Source organism: Balaenoptera acutorostrata, chromosome 11 (genome assembly GCF_949987535.1).
Source record: "Balaenoptera acutorostrata chromosome 11, mBalAcu1.1, whole genome shotgun sequence".
Taxonomy (NCBI): Eukaryota; Metazoa; Chordata; class Mammalia; order Artiodactyla; family Balaenopteridae; genus Balaenoptera; species Balaenoptera acutorostrata.
The window spans coordinates 95,866,472-95,878,603 of NC_080074.1; the positions used below are offsets into that span (position 1 = coordinate 95,866,472).

The 12,132-nt window shown below is 46.7% G+C and overlaps 1 protein-coding gene across 1 annotated transcript in view; it reads left to right on the top strand.

Annotated features, from left to right (window-relative positions):
• The first annotated feature begins 3,444 nt into the window (after window positions 1-3,444).
• GRIN2B (glutamate ionotropic receptor NMDA type subunit 2B) overlaps window positions 3,445-12,132 on the top strand; it is a 345,756-nt gene continuing 337,068 nt past the window's right edge. The window contains exon 1 of the mRNA XM_007196043.2: window positions 3,445-3,458. The gene's annotated coding sequence lies outside the window, so the exon portion shown is untranslated. The remainder of the gene's footprint in view (window positions 3,459-12,132) is intronic.

Sequence of the window (12,132 nt, forward strand, 5' to 3'; positions counted from 1 at the left end):
TCTTGGGAAAGCCTTCCTTAACTTTCCCTGTGGAATGTCCATTCTGTGTGTTCCCAGGCAGCTTGTGTGGACCGTGTACCTTTTATGTGGTAATTACTTGTTTATAGATTTGTCTCTAACTAAACTTGGAGCCCCATCATCTGTGTCTTCCTGGCAGATGGTAGAGACTTAGTAGATATTTATCAGATGAGCAGATGGGCTTTGCCTCCCACCCCCCGCTTTCTCTTACTTGGGTCAGGGTGTTGTATTTTGCTTTGGTTTTGCCCAGGATAAGTGACTGAGAGCAATCCACACAACATGTTTAATACCTTGGATGAAGGTCATGAAACTATGCAAGGTTCATGCGTTATAAACAAGAGGATGAATCTTCTCTCTCTCAACCCCCTCAGGGCCAATCTCAGTTTGGCAAAGATGACCATTTGTGTAGGATATCAACTCTAACAAACTTTCTGATTTAAAGTGAAAGCTAACTTAATATTCTTTATTGCTTCTTGGAATCTGATCTTGGCAAGATTAATGTAAAAAATATTTTGAAGTAAGGTAAATCTTGTGGGATTTTGACCGAGTGAAATTGAAATGCCAGGGATCTCATTTTTCAAAAGGTCCCCAGCATTTTGTCCAGCATCTTCCGTCAGTGTACAGTCTATTAATCACTGGCCTGAAAGCTCTGCCCTCTGGTGAGATACCCCACAAAGTAATCCCGCTGCAGGCAAAACCCCCAGCGACTATTAAAAGCATAGCTGAAATTCACATACATTCCCCCAAATACAGTAAACCAGGGAAATGTTGATTTTACCTGCATGTTAAAAACAAGTCTTCTGGTCACCTAGTGATTGGGGGGGGGGCATTGGAAATAGCCGTTGAGCGGCCTCATTTTCCTGCTCCCCCAAGCCGGCCTGGATGGAAGTAGCAAAGTCCAAATACAGATACCAGCTAGGTGGTTGGAAGGGTCAGATGTCTTGTTCGGAAGAGTAGCTGGAGTTAGCACTTTGGCCACAACTGGGGTGGTCCTAAGGCTGTGTTGTCCAGTACAGGATGCGGTAGCCACGGATCATCTTTACGTGTAAATAGATTAAAATTAAATGAAATAACCATTCAGTTTCTTAGTTGCTGAGCTGCGTTTCAAGTGCTCAGTGGCCACATGAGGCTGCTGTGTTGGCCACCGCAGACAGAATGGCCGTCACTGCAGACAGTCCTCTTGGGTAGTGCTGCTCCAAGGACCTGGACGCCCACGGCGTTACATCTGCAAGATGCCTGACTTTTCCAGAATGGCTAGGAGCAGCCCCGGGAGGCACAGCTGAAAACAGAGAGAGAGGACAGCAAATGGTGTTGGTTTGCCTGTGGCCAGGGTTTGGGTGACGCCCTTGGGTACCACTAGCAGGTCTGAAACATAGTTAGTGGAGAGCGAGGCAATGGAGCGGTTTAGATTCAAATTGAAATCTACCTAAGTTATTGTGTGACTAATGCGTGCCAGGACCTACGCTGGGTGCTTTCACCTCCGTTACCTTATTTCTGCCTCTAAGATAGCGGCTACTTGCCTACTTTGTACAGATGAGAAAACCGAGGCTCAGAGGCAGTAAGTAACGTGTAGAAGGGCACATGGTGGCAGGGTCCAAGTTGGAACTTGGTGCTTTTAACTCAAGTTCAGTGCTTCTCTGGCTTTAGGGCTGAGGCGAGGGAGGAGGGTGCGGCTGGGCGAAGAACCGATATGGGCGACATTAATTTGAATACGTTGGTCTGGCGGCTCCATCCACTAGCGCCTTGGAGCCTGGTCAGTGCTTAAGCCCTCGCTCACGGCCTGATGCCGAGGTGGGCGTTTCTTCCATGGGGAGCTTAGCGAATGGAATGAGGATCTGCTGCATTTAGAATCAAAGATGAAAATACATCACCAGTCATGACAGTAACCATAATTAGGTAGTTGGTACTGTTCAGTGTGCCAGCTACTGTTCTAAGCGTTTTGCATAAGTTAATGATTTAACCCCCATGGCTACCCTATGAAGTAGACACTGTTTTTGCCCCTATTTTATAGATGAAGAAACCAGGGTTTGGAGAGAGAAAGTCAGTTGTCCCATGGCACAGGGAGGGGGTGGCATCTTAGAAACCACTGTCTCCATTTGTGGCATCTCAGATGGCCCTGGGGCAAGGAACGGTGGGGCAGGAGTGCACGCCCAACCCAGGGCTTCGTGTGCACGTTACGCGGCACCCGCAGCACCTCTGCGAGGCCCCGCCAAAGCTCACCTGCAGGTGGTACATCGCAGACTCTCCATTTTTCAGGTGCGGAAGCAGAGGCCTAAAGGGTTGAAATGACGCACCCAGTGTCCCAGAGAGTAAGTGGCAGCACCGGCAGCCCAGGACCCCTTCTAAACCTTTCCCTGCTTCTGGTACTCCAGTTCTGACCCCTTCTTGGGAAAGCCGGTTCTCAGAGGGGACGCTGCGGAGAAGTTTCTGGAGGCTCTCTGTGTGCGTCAGAGTATAAAGCTGTCTTCCACCGTCCATTTCACTCCGGCCGTTCCATGTGTGTCTTGTGTTGTGCTGAGTAGGGCTGGTATCAGTAGGGCATCAGAGGTGTTGCATAGAAGATTCTAGTCTCGAAAACCACGTCTTAGTACTGATTTCTGCCTGTGCTCTAATGAGATTTTTGTTTCACAAAAGAAAAGGAAATGTGGTGAACATGGCTCTGCTAGGACTAAAGATGTACATGGGGTCCTCCACCCAAGCGGTGTGGACGCTGGGTATTGGATTTGCATCCTTTCTACCCGGGCTCTTTGAAACTCACTGCCACTGTTACTCTCACCTCAGGTGTAAGGAGGAGGGCTCAGTCATTTCTTTCCAATGGGAGGCTCGGGGAGTGAGGTGAGATGTTATCCATCCCACTGAGACATAGGGCTGCGATGCTAGCCCGCGGCACCAGGAGCCTGCCTAGCTCCTCTTCTAAGCAGGGACCAGGAGGAAGCACCCCAGGGGTTTGTAACGCGCACCTGGAACCTCCTACTCTTCTGCTTCTTGCTTCCCCCTGTTTTTTTCTTTTTTTTTCGGCCGTGCCTGTGGCATGCAGGATGATCTTAGTTCCCCGACCAGGGATCAAACCCGTGCCCCCTGAAGTGGAAGCACGGAGTCTTAACCACTGGACCGCTAGGGAAGTCCGTTGCTTCCCCATGTTGGGAGGCACCCAGAGCTGACCCTTGGATTGCACGTTGCAAAATGCACATGCATTGACTCCTCTCCAACAAATCTGGGAAGGGTATTATATTCAGCTCCATCTTACAGATGAGGAAACCGAGACTCTTCGAGGCCTGTCATATAGAAAAAGTAGTTTGAACCCAGCACCCCCAGTTCCTAAGGCCATGCTCCTTCTACACCGTGGTCACCTTGAGTCTTCCGGAGGGCGGTGCAAGTTCAGACGCCACCTGAAATCCCTGCTGCCTTCCTGCGGCCACACCCTTCTCCTGTGCCCACAGGTAAGTACAGAGCTGTGAGCAGGAGGCTCAGGTGAGCCTGCGCCTCTCCTGCACGTGCTACGCTCTCTGAAACCTTGAAGGTGGTTTCCTGCTAGTCGTATTAACTACGCAGCTTCGACAGGAGCACTCATTCCTGCCTGGTGTTGTTTGAGAAGCATCTCCTTTAAATGCTATCCACATAAGTCTTTCACTTTCCCCTCTCACTTTATGTCCCACTCATTTCCTCCTTTCTTCTCCTCGGACCTCTGATCGCCTCCCCTCTTTTGCTTTCCTCTTTCTCCCGTTGCTCCGGGAGTGACAAGCGACCCCGGCTGGTTAGTATTCACCGCGTACCGTTGTTGAATCGCACCAGAGTGAGCGTCAGCCTGGGATGAAGGGCCATGGCATCAGCTCCATCCTAATGGCCAGCCCGTGCTGCCCGGGGTGGGAAGCACTGAGGAGCCGCCGGCAGGACCCCCTCCCGCTGTGGAAGGGGCAGGTTACAGGGGCCTCGGTTAATCGGGCTTCTCGTCCGTCGCCCGTGCCCTGGCCCTGCGGGTCATGCTGGGGGCTGTTTCCATCTCTGCCTGCTGGCCCCGCACGCACGGTGGGGCAGAGCTTCTCCCTCCTGATGCCTTGGGCGGTCAAGCCTGCTGTTTTCCTGCTACAAGCTTTCTGCAGGAGGAGATGGAAAAAACCAGAGAAGGAGGAGAGTGACAGAGGCTGAAGTGAACAGGTAGCTGAGTAGCTGCCTCTGTGTGCCGGCAGCTCGGCCTCCTGCAAGGCGGGGACCACGGCGCTGACCCCAGCATCCTGTGCTTGTGAGGGTGCCTGTGTGCGGGGCGGGGGGGCCCGGGGAGCCTCAGGCCTAGAGCGGGGGTCCCGACCAAGGGAGAGAGAAGAGCCCATCTGCGCACAAACCCCTGCAGATCAGGGGCCTTCCAGAACGCCGTCAGATAGGAGTGTGATGTATGGCCTGCGGTGAGCAAGTGAGCAGGTAGCTACGGAAAGCTGCGTAAAGAAGAATAAATATTGACCCAGACTCCTCAGAGGTTGTGGGTAGGTTTCTGCTTCCCGGGCTGTGAGGCCAGCGCAGACTTCCGAGAGGAATTTGCTTTCCTGGCCGGGGCCCCCGTGCCGCTCACTTCTCTCCCCTCCTCCCCGCCTCCAGCTTCTCCCAGAGCCTTCGTGTCCAGGCTGGGAGCGCTGTGTCAGTGCTAGAGACATAAGAAGGAATGGGATCCAGCTCTTTTCTGGGGTTGCTCCCGGTCTAGTTGGGGAGACAGTCAAGACTTGCCACGGTACCACCTGTCACAGGCGAGGCATCAGTGGGGTCTCACCTGAGAACAGAAAGGGGCCCGGAGCAGAGCCAGCCAGGGAAATGTGGGAAGGGTGGGAAGTGCCTTTCAAGCGAAGGCGATGCTTGAACTGGCTGCATAAGGAGAGAAGGGAAGGGCGGCCCAGGCGCCCCTTGAGCGTGAGTTGAGGCATGGAGATGTGAAAAGGCACAGCAAGTTTAGGAGCCTTCAAGTCAAGGGCAGTAGGTTTGGAGCAGACGGGTTCCTGAGGTGCCGTAAGATGAGAGTGAAAATCTCTGAAAGATGCAAACCGCAAAGACCCATTTTATGTCATGCGGGGGGGATTAATTCAAACTATATCCTGAGAGCTGCAGGAAGCCACTGAAGAATCTTTAAACAGAGGAGTGACACAGTGAAATTTACATTTTATTAAAAAAAAATTCCTTGGGAGACGGTGTGCAGGAGGATTGCTCAGAGCGGTGAGGCCTGGCCAGTGATCCCAGCCGGAAAAGATGAAGGTCTGAGCCTGAGCAGCGGCAGGGAGATGAGATGGAGGGGGGACTTGGATGGAGGGATTAGCTACGGACAGGAGAGGGTGCACCTCCTCTGGGACGGAGAGAAGGGAAAGAGCAGGCTGCATGTTGCTGGAATAATTATGTCCGAGCGTCTCTTCCTTTGCATCAAACGAGACCAATTCAGTTTTCACGCCTGCACCTAACATCAAGACGTGGTAATGACATTGATTCTTGTAAGTAGTCTCTGGCAGAAATTTGGGGGTGTTTATTTGTGTGTCCTATCAGTTTTATAAGCTCTTAAGCTCTTCAAAGAGGGCACACGATGTATTTATCCATCTATTATGTGCTGCATTCAGCACGCCAGGGAGACTTAATAAGTATTTAATAATAATAAGATCTAAACCCCAGGAGCATTATTGTGTTTGTCAGTGAAGGAATAAGTAGGTTTGGAAGCATTTTGTCTACGTTTAAACTTTATAAGAAGAATATCAAGTATTTGAACTTCTGACCATATTAAAATCCATTCCTGAAATGTAATATAAATGGCTTCTGCTCTTGGGTTTCCTAGGTAAATAGTTTAGTTGCCCTATTGGAGATTGTTTCTTAAAATGCAGGAGGTGGTATTTCTTTGTTGTTCTATAATCTCTGACAATCAATCAACCTGTCTTTAGAAAGAAGAGCTTTTTACAAAGATGGCTGATATCTTCTAATTCAGGTCCCTTTTCTCTTCTCTGATGTTTTATATAAATCAGGAAAGCCACCATTAGTTTGTCTCACCATTAGTTGCAACATCCTTCTCTCTCTCATGTTTATTCCTTGTCACATTTACCTTTATTACTCCTGGGTATTCCTCCAACCTTACAGCCCTCTTGTCTGCATCTTTTTTCCTGGGTCTTTCTCATCTCTGTCCCAGTTTAGGGACCAGTCAGGCGTCAGCCATCAGGCCGCTGGATACAGTGTATTTTCCCAGCACATGAGTGCTGGGCGCCAGACCTCGCTGTGCCTCGCATGTGTCTGTCGCGATGCATACGGTTCATATCTTTCCCTGAGACTTTGATAAGCCTGATCAGAAAGTTTTGCTGGATTTAGGAACACAGCTCATTATTTCCTGCCCCCCGCTCCCGTCTGGGCTCTCCCTCGCTAGGACACACAGCACGTATCCACTGGCCCTGTTGAGAGGTATTATTACTAACCATCGCAACAGGCTTCTGACCTGCCTGTGTTGAGCCCAGGTCGTCCTGATCAAAGATAAGTTCGCACAAGTCAGTACCGCTCATGTTTATCCACTTGGGCTGTCTCCCAGCCAGTCGTGTGTTTTCACATGGATTTCTACACATACGAGAAGTAGTTAAGTCAACTTTAAACGAAGCTCTGTGTAACATGGCCTGCCTGTGCCATGGAATTTGGAGCTCCAAGATTTTGCCCTTTGTGCTGCCCAAGGATAAGTGGCTCTGATCTGGCTTTAGGAAAGTAGAAGGAGAGAAGGAAGTCTCATTATGTCACTTTCCGGGAGCCTGCCCTCATTGCAGGGTATGAACTCATACCCATTTATACTGAGCACGGTGTGTGTACACACAATCCCAGGGCTCCTTCTTCTGACCACTTCTTCCGCTACGTACCAAGCACTTCTAGCCTCTGTTAAGGTGGTCGTTCTCTTCTGGAGCAGTCTAGCAGTGTGCTTTGTGTTGTGTACTTTTCAGGCCCCTTTGAATGTCCTTTCTTCCATTCCAGGCAATCACTGAATACACTGGGGTGCATTTTGTAAGAAGCCTTAAGCAGGGGGACATGACTTGAAACAAGTCATATCACAAACAAACAAACAAACAAAACAACTGGGGAAGGCAGTGGTGGTATTTAATCTGCAGGAGGGAAGATCAGGGCAGAACATGATAGTTTTCTTCAAGCATTTGAAATGTTGTCATATGGAAGGGGATTAAAGTTGTTCTGCGTTTCCCCAAGGAGCAGAACTAGTGCAAGATAAAGGGAGACAGAGTTCAGTTCACTGTAAGGAAGGATTTTAGAGTGTGATAGTTAAGAATTTTTGCATTGGAATCAAGCTTCTTGAGTTTAAATTTACCATCTGCCAGCTACTAGCCACACTTGGGTACATTTTTTTTTAACTCTTCTAATCTTTAGTTTCTTTATTCATTCGGTGCGGTTAATATTAGCATCTATCTCATGAACTTCTGTGGTTATCTGGTAACATAATACCAGTTAAATGCTCTTACCATGATGCATAGTGAGTGCTTGATAATGCTGGCAATTATTAACAATCTGAACTGTCTCAAGACAGTACATGGGTTTAATAACAGTTTCCAGCATTTCCTATTACAATTGAGCATTATAATTTTTTCTTTTCAAATTTGAAATTTAGAATATGTATGTGTGGTTTTCTTATTTTTTTCTTCAGTGAAGGAGGTTGGTGGTGTCAGGGAGGAAGAAGTTTTCCTCCACCCTTCTAGGATTCTTATGGCTGGTCTAAGAATGAAATCAATATGAGACAGATTAACAGGAGAAAATCAAACAAATGTTTAATAACATGTATATACGGGAGAGACCCAGGAAAACTGAGTAACTTGCCAAAATGGTCGAAATCCTCACCCTAAATACCATCTCCAGCTAAAGACAAAAGAGGATGTTGGGGGTAGTGGTTTGGGACCTCAAAGGGGAGGAAGGCGATTCACATGAAGATGGAAAAGCAAATGTTTGTTTGGTAGAAAAATATTTGCTGGGCCTTGCAGACAGTATGAGACACAGAGTGGGCTCTGATCTATAGGTCCTTCCTGAAGTTTTCCCCACCACACCCAGCCCAGATTGTTTGCAGATCCCTCTGATGACAGCTCTATTCAGGGAAACAGGCCCTCTATTTAAATTCTTTTAGGCAGTTAAGGGGAAGGTCAAAGTTTCTTCCTGAGTCTTTTGAGCCTTGATTGTTTTCAGCTAGAAATAATCTGCATGCTAAAGAAACATTTTGAGGTGGCAAATTTTGCTCCCCTACAGTGGGGAACTGAGAAGCCTTAGCTTCCAGAAAAAGTTAAATAGCATAAATATTCCTGTGATGCTTAGGAAAAGGAAAGTATATAGTGTCTTGAATTCAAAATAACTGGAGCCTGGGGTAGCATGGATGAGGATGCCATTCTGACCTGGTGAAAGTTGAATGAAGATTTTTTTTTTTTAAATAAAGAAATGAAGTTTTAGGATTTAAAAATATCATACACATTTCTAACTAAGGCATTCATGGGCAGTAATAAGTAATAAGTAAAATACCATTCATGCACATATTTTTTAAAAGAAAAGGATAAATTGTTTTATCTTTTTAGAAACATTGAAATAATAAAGTCTATAACTTTTGAGTCCTTATTTATACACTTAAAAAAATTGAGGTAAAACATACACGTAGTTAAGTGAACAAATATCACATATCAAGCTCAGTGAATGTTTACATATGTATACACCCACACAACCATCACAGATAAAGATATAAAACATTACCATCAAGCCAGGGAGTTCCCTCATGCCCCCGTCCAGTCAGTACCACCCCCAGTAGTGATGAAACCACTATTCAGACTCTGTCAAGTCTTAGATTTATCCCTGTTCTTGAATTTCAGGTAAAGGAAATCAGGCAATATGTACTCTTGTGTCTCGTGGCTTTTGCTTAACATCTTGTCTCAGAGATTCTTATCGTTGCATGTAAAAAAAATATGCAAAAAGCTTATTTCTAAATGGCCTTCCGTTATTAAAAATAAATGTTTGGAAGAAATGTGAGGCTAGAAGGAGTCTTACACAATTTCATGTCCAGGCCCTGTGATTAACAAATGAAGCATCTGACACTAAATGACATTAAGGGGACTTGCCTGGTGGCACAGTGGTTAAGATTCCACGCTCCCAATGCAGGAGGCCCGGGTTTGATCCCTGGTCAGGGAACTAGATCCCACATGCACACCGCAACTAAGAGTTCGCATGCCACAACTAAGGAGCCGGTGAGCCGCAACTAAGAGCCGGCACAACCGAATAAATAAATAAAATTAAAGAATATATAAATGACATTAAGTAACTTGCATAGTTAACTCATGGCCAAGTGATGTGGTATGCTGTATCTTCACATATATAAATCTTTTGCAAACTTTATTCTCAGTGAGAATCATGTACCTAGTGTCTGAATTATATAGAAAATTGGAATTATTTAAAATTGCAAATTACTTTGATACAGATTAATCCTCTTCAGCATTGGAGTGTCTTCTTAGGTTGTATGCACATTTTGACAATGACGTTTTTTGAGCGCCTTATTCTGATTGTCCAGTGGGCACATTGTCATTATGCCCATTCACCAAGTCATGAAGCTCTAGGTAGAACAAAATGAGATTGATTTTGCCAGACTAAATCTTCACCTACACATCCTCTCTCTCTCCCGTTCTCACTTTCTCTTGTGTGCACTCACGTAAACACACACATACTCACAAGCACATGTACCAACTTCAGTAGACCATGTGAAAACCACACATTTCCTGGGATGTAACCATTCATCTCTATGTCATCAAGTGTGTAGTTGTCTCTCCCCAATAGTATTGTTTCTGAGACGCAAAATGTTACACTTGGAATTGACTGAATATAGCAAAACTGTATAGTAAGGGGATGGGAGGAGATGGAAGGGTGGTTGAGAATGGGAGGACAGGGTGTATGGCTCGGAGAGCCTGTGGATTTGTTTGTAGTTAGGACGCCAGATACAAGATAAAACACGTTAAGTGACAGGAGTACAAAGAAATGCCATTTCATCTCCTGGAATATGGCAATCTGGCTATTCAGCCTAACCCTCTGGCTAAAAACAAATTAAAATACTGGATAAAAAGGATGTTGTCCTAAGAGCATCAAATTGCTATAAGAAAATGAGGAATCAGGGGGCTGAAATCCAAGAGAGAGGAAAGCATTGGGAGCTCCTTTTACCCAGTGGTATTTGCTGATCTAGGAAATGGAGCTGCAGTTTTGATGGCCTGGCAGGAGAGGGCACAAAACAAAGCTTGGAACTCAGCTCAAGTGGGGTCCCTGGGGAAACCCTCCCGTATTAAGCTGGAGTCTCTGAACCAGAAATACGTGCATCACATCCCCAGGCAAGTCTACGGAGAGCTGCCTTGAGACTGAGCACAAGGGGCTTGGGGGTGGGCAAGTGAAAGAAACCTGTGGCTGAGAAGCTGTAACCACATTGGGCTCCCAGCCCAGCAGCATACTTGCAACCATATTTGCATAAATGGATGGTCAAGAACCCTCCAGCAGGGAATTCAGTTAGAGGTGGTTCTGGGTTCCCAATGCTCTTAGGCATCCGGCAGAAGCAAATGCAAAATCTCGGGGGAACACACCTTCATCCTAAGATTACTGGGAATGCCTCCTCCCCTACACTTCCAATGAAAACTAGCGTGCAACAAAACCAGCACGAACCAGAAGAAACTAATAGCGCACAGAGACAGACCAGAAACATCTCCAGACTTTGGAATCGTCAGACACACTTTGTGAAACGGTAGTTACTGTGTTTAAAGAAGTAAAAGGCAAGCTTAAAAGTATCTCCAGGAACCAGTGAAGTATCAAACGTGTTCTAGAAGATTTGTAAAAGAACCATTTAGGGATTTGGGAATTACTGCCGTTGAGCGGGCGGGCACCCACAGCTGTGCAGGGGCCTGGCCCTAGCCGGCTGCTGGCGTGCGGGGGACATCGGAGCCTGGAGCCTTCTGTCGCCTGCATCACGGAGCACAGGCTCTGCTCACTTCCCGCAAGAACAAAGGGAGCCGGGATCCTCTGATCCTGAGCCTACCCAAGATGCAGCCCGCCGGCTCCCCGAGAGCCGCGCCCCCCTCCACGGCTCCCAGGCTGGCTTTGCAGTGAGAGCCGAGGGCTCTCGGCTGCCCCACGTGTAGTTTTACGTGCATCTCCTTCTCTTCCGCTCTCTCTGCTTCCTCCGGGCCTCAGTCAGGTGGATCCCCTCTGCCAGCAAGTTCCTGCGACCTGCAAACTAAACTGATAAAAGACAGATTAACAGGAGAAAAGGAAGGACAACTGAAATATAACTTGCTGCCTTGTCTGGACTCACGTGTACTTGGTAGCAATTTGCTGCAAGTCAGCTCTGCCACTTGATGGGTGACACCGCTTTTCACCAAAAAATAATTCAGAAATGGCAGAAGTCTTTATGGCATGCGAAGAAGAGCTGGAACGGTGGCAGAAGAAAGTATGCAAAAGAGTGTGAGGATGGTGATGAGTCAGTCTTGGTCGGAGAGGTATCAGGTTCAAAGCCAGCAATTTCAAATATTTTGAACACAGCTCCTATTCAGAGGAATAAAGAATGGTGCACTCAGTCGGTGTATTACTGCTGCTCTCAAGACTACAAGTCAACGTCAAATCCAGTGGCTGCCTGTAAATTTTCATCCTGAATCTAGATCTTCAGGTAGTTCTGTTATTGTTCAGCCTTTGTCTAAACCTGGAAGTGTTTCTGAAACTGTGCAGTCAGCTTTGGCATACACTGGGTACTATTTATCAATATCAGCAATACGCAGTTACAATTGTGGACTGTTACGGGTAGTCATCCAGTAGAAGCATAATCGGCCTCAGAAAATGTCACCATCTTTATGGTAGCTCAAGCAGGAACTAACTACCCATCCTGTTTGTAAATCAGGTAATATGCTTAAATTAAACAGATACAGAATTGAAAACCGTGCCATCAAAACATGAATCAAAGTATAATCAGTAATGAATATTGTATAACGGTAAACTGTTTAAGATTATAAACTAGGCCAAGTGTTCTTAACTCTTAATTGGGGAGATTGTTGAGATGCTATTGTAACTTTTAATTCTGAAAATATACCTTCATAGTTTAGTTCGTTTAAAAAAAAAACTCTTAAA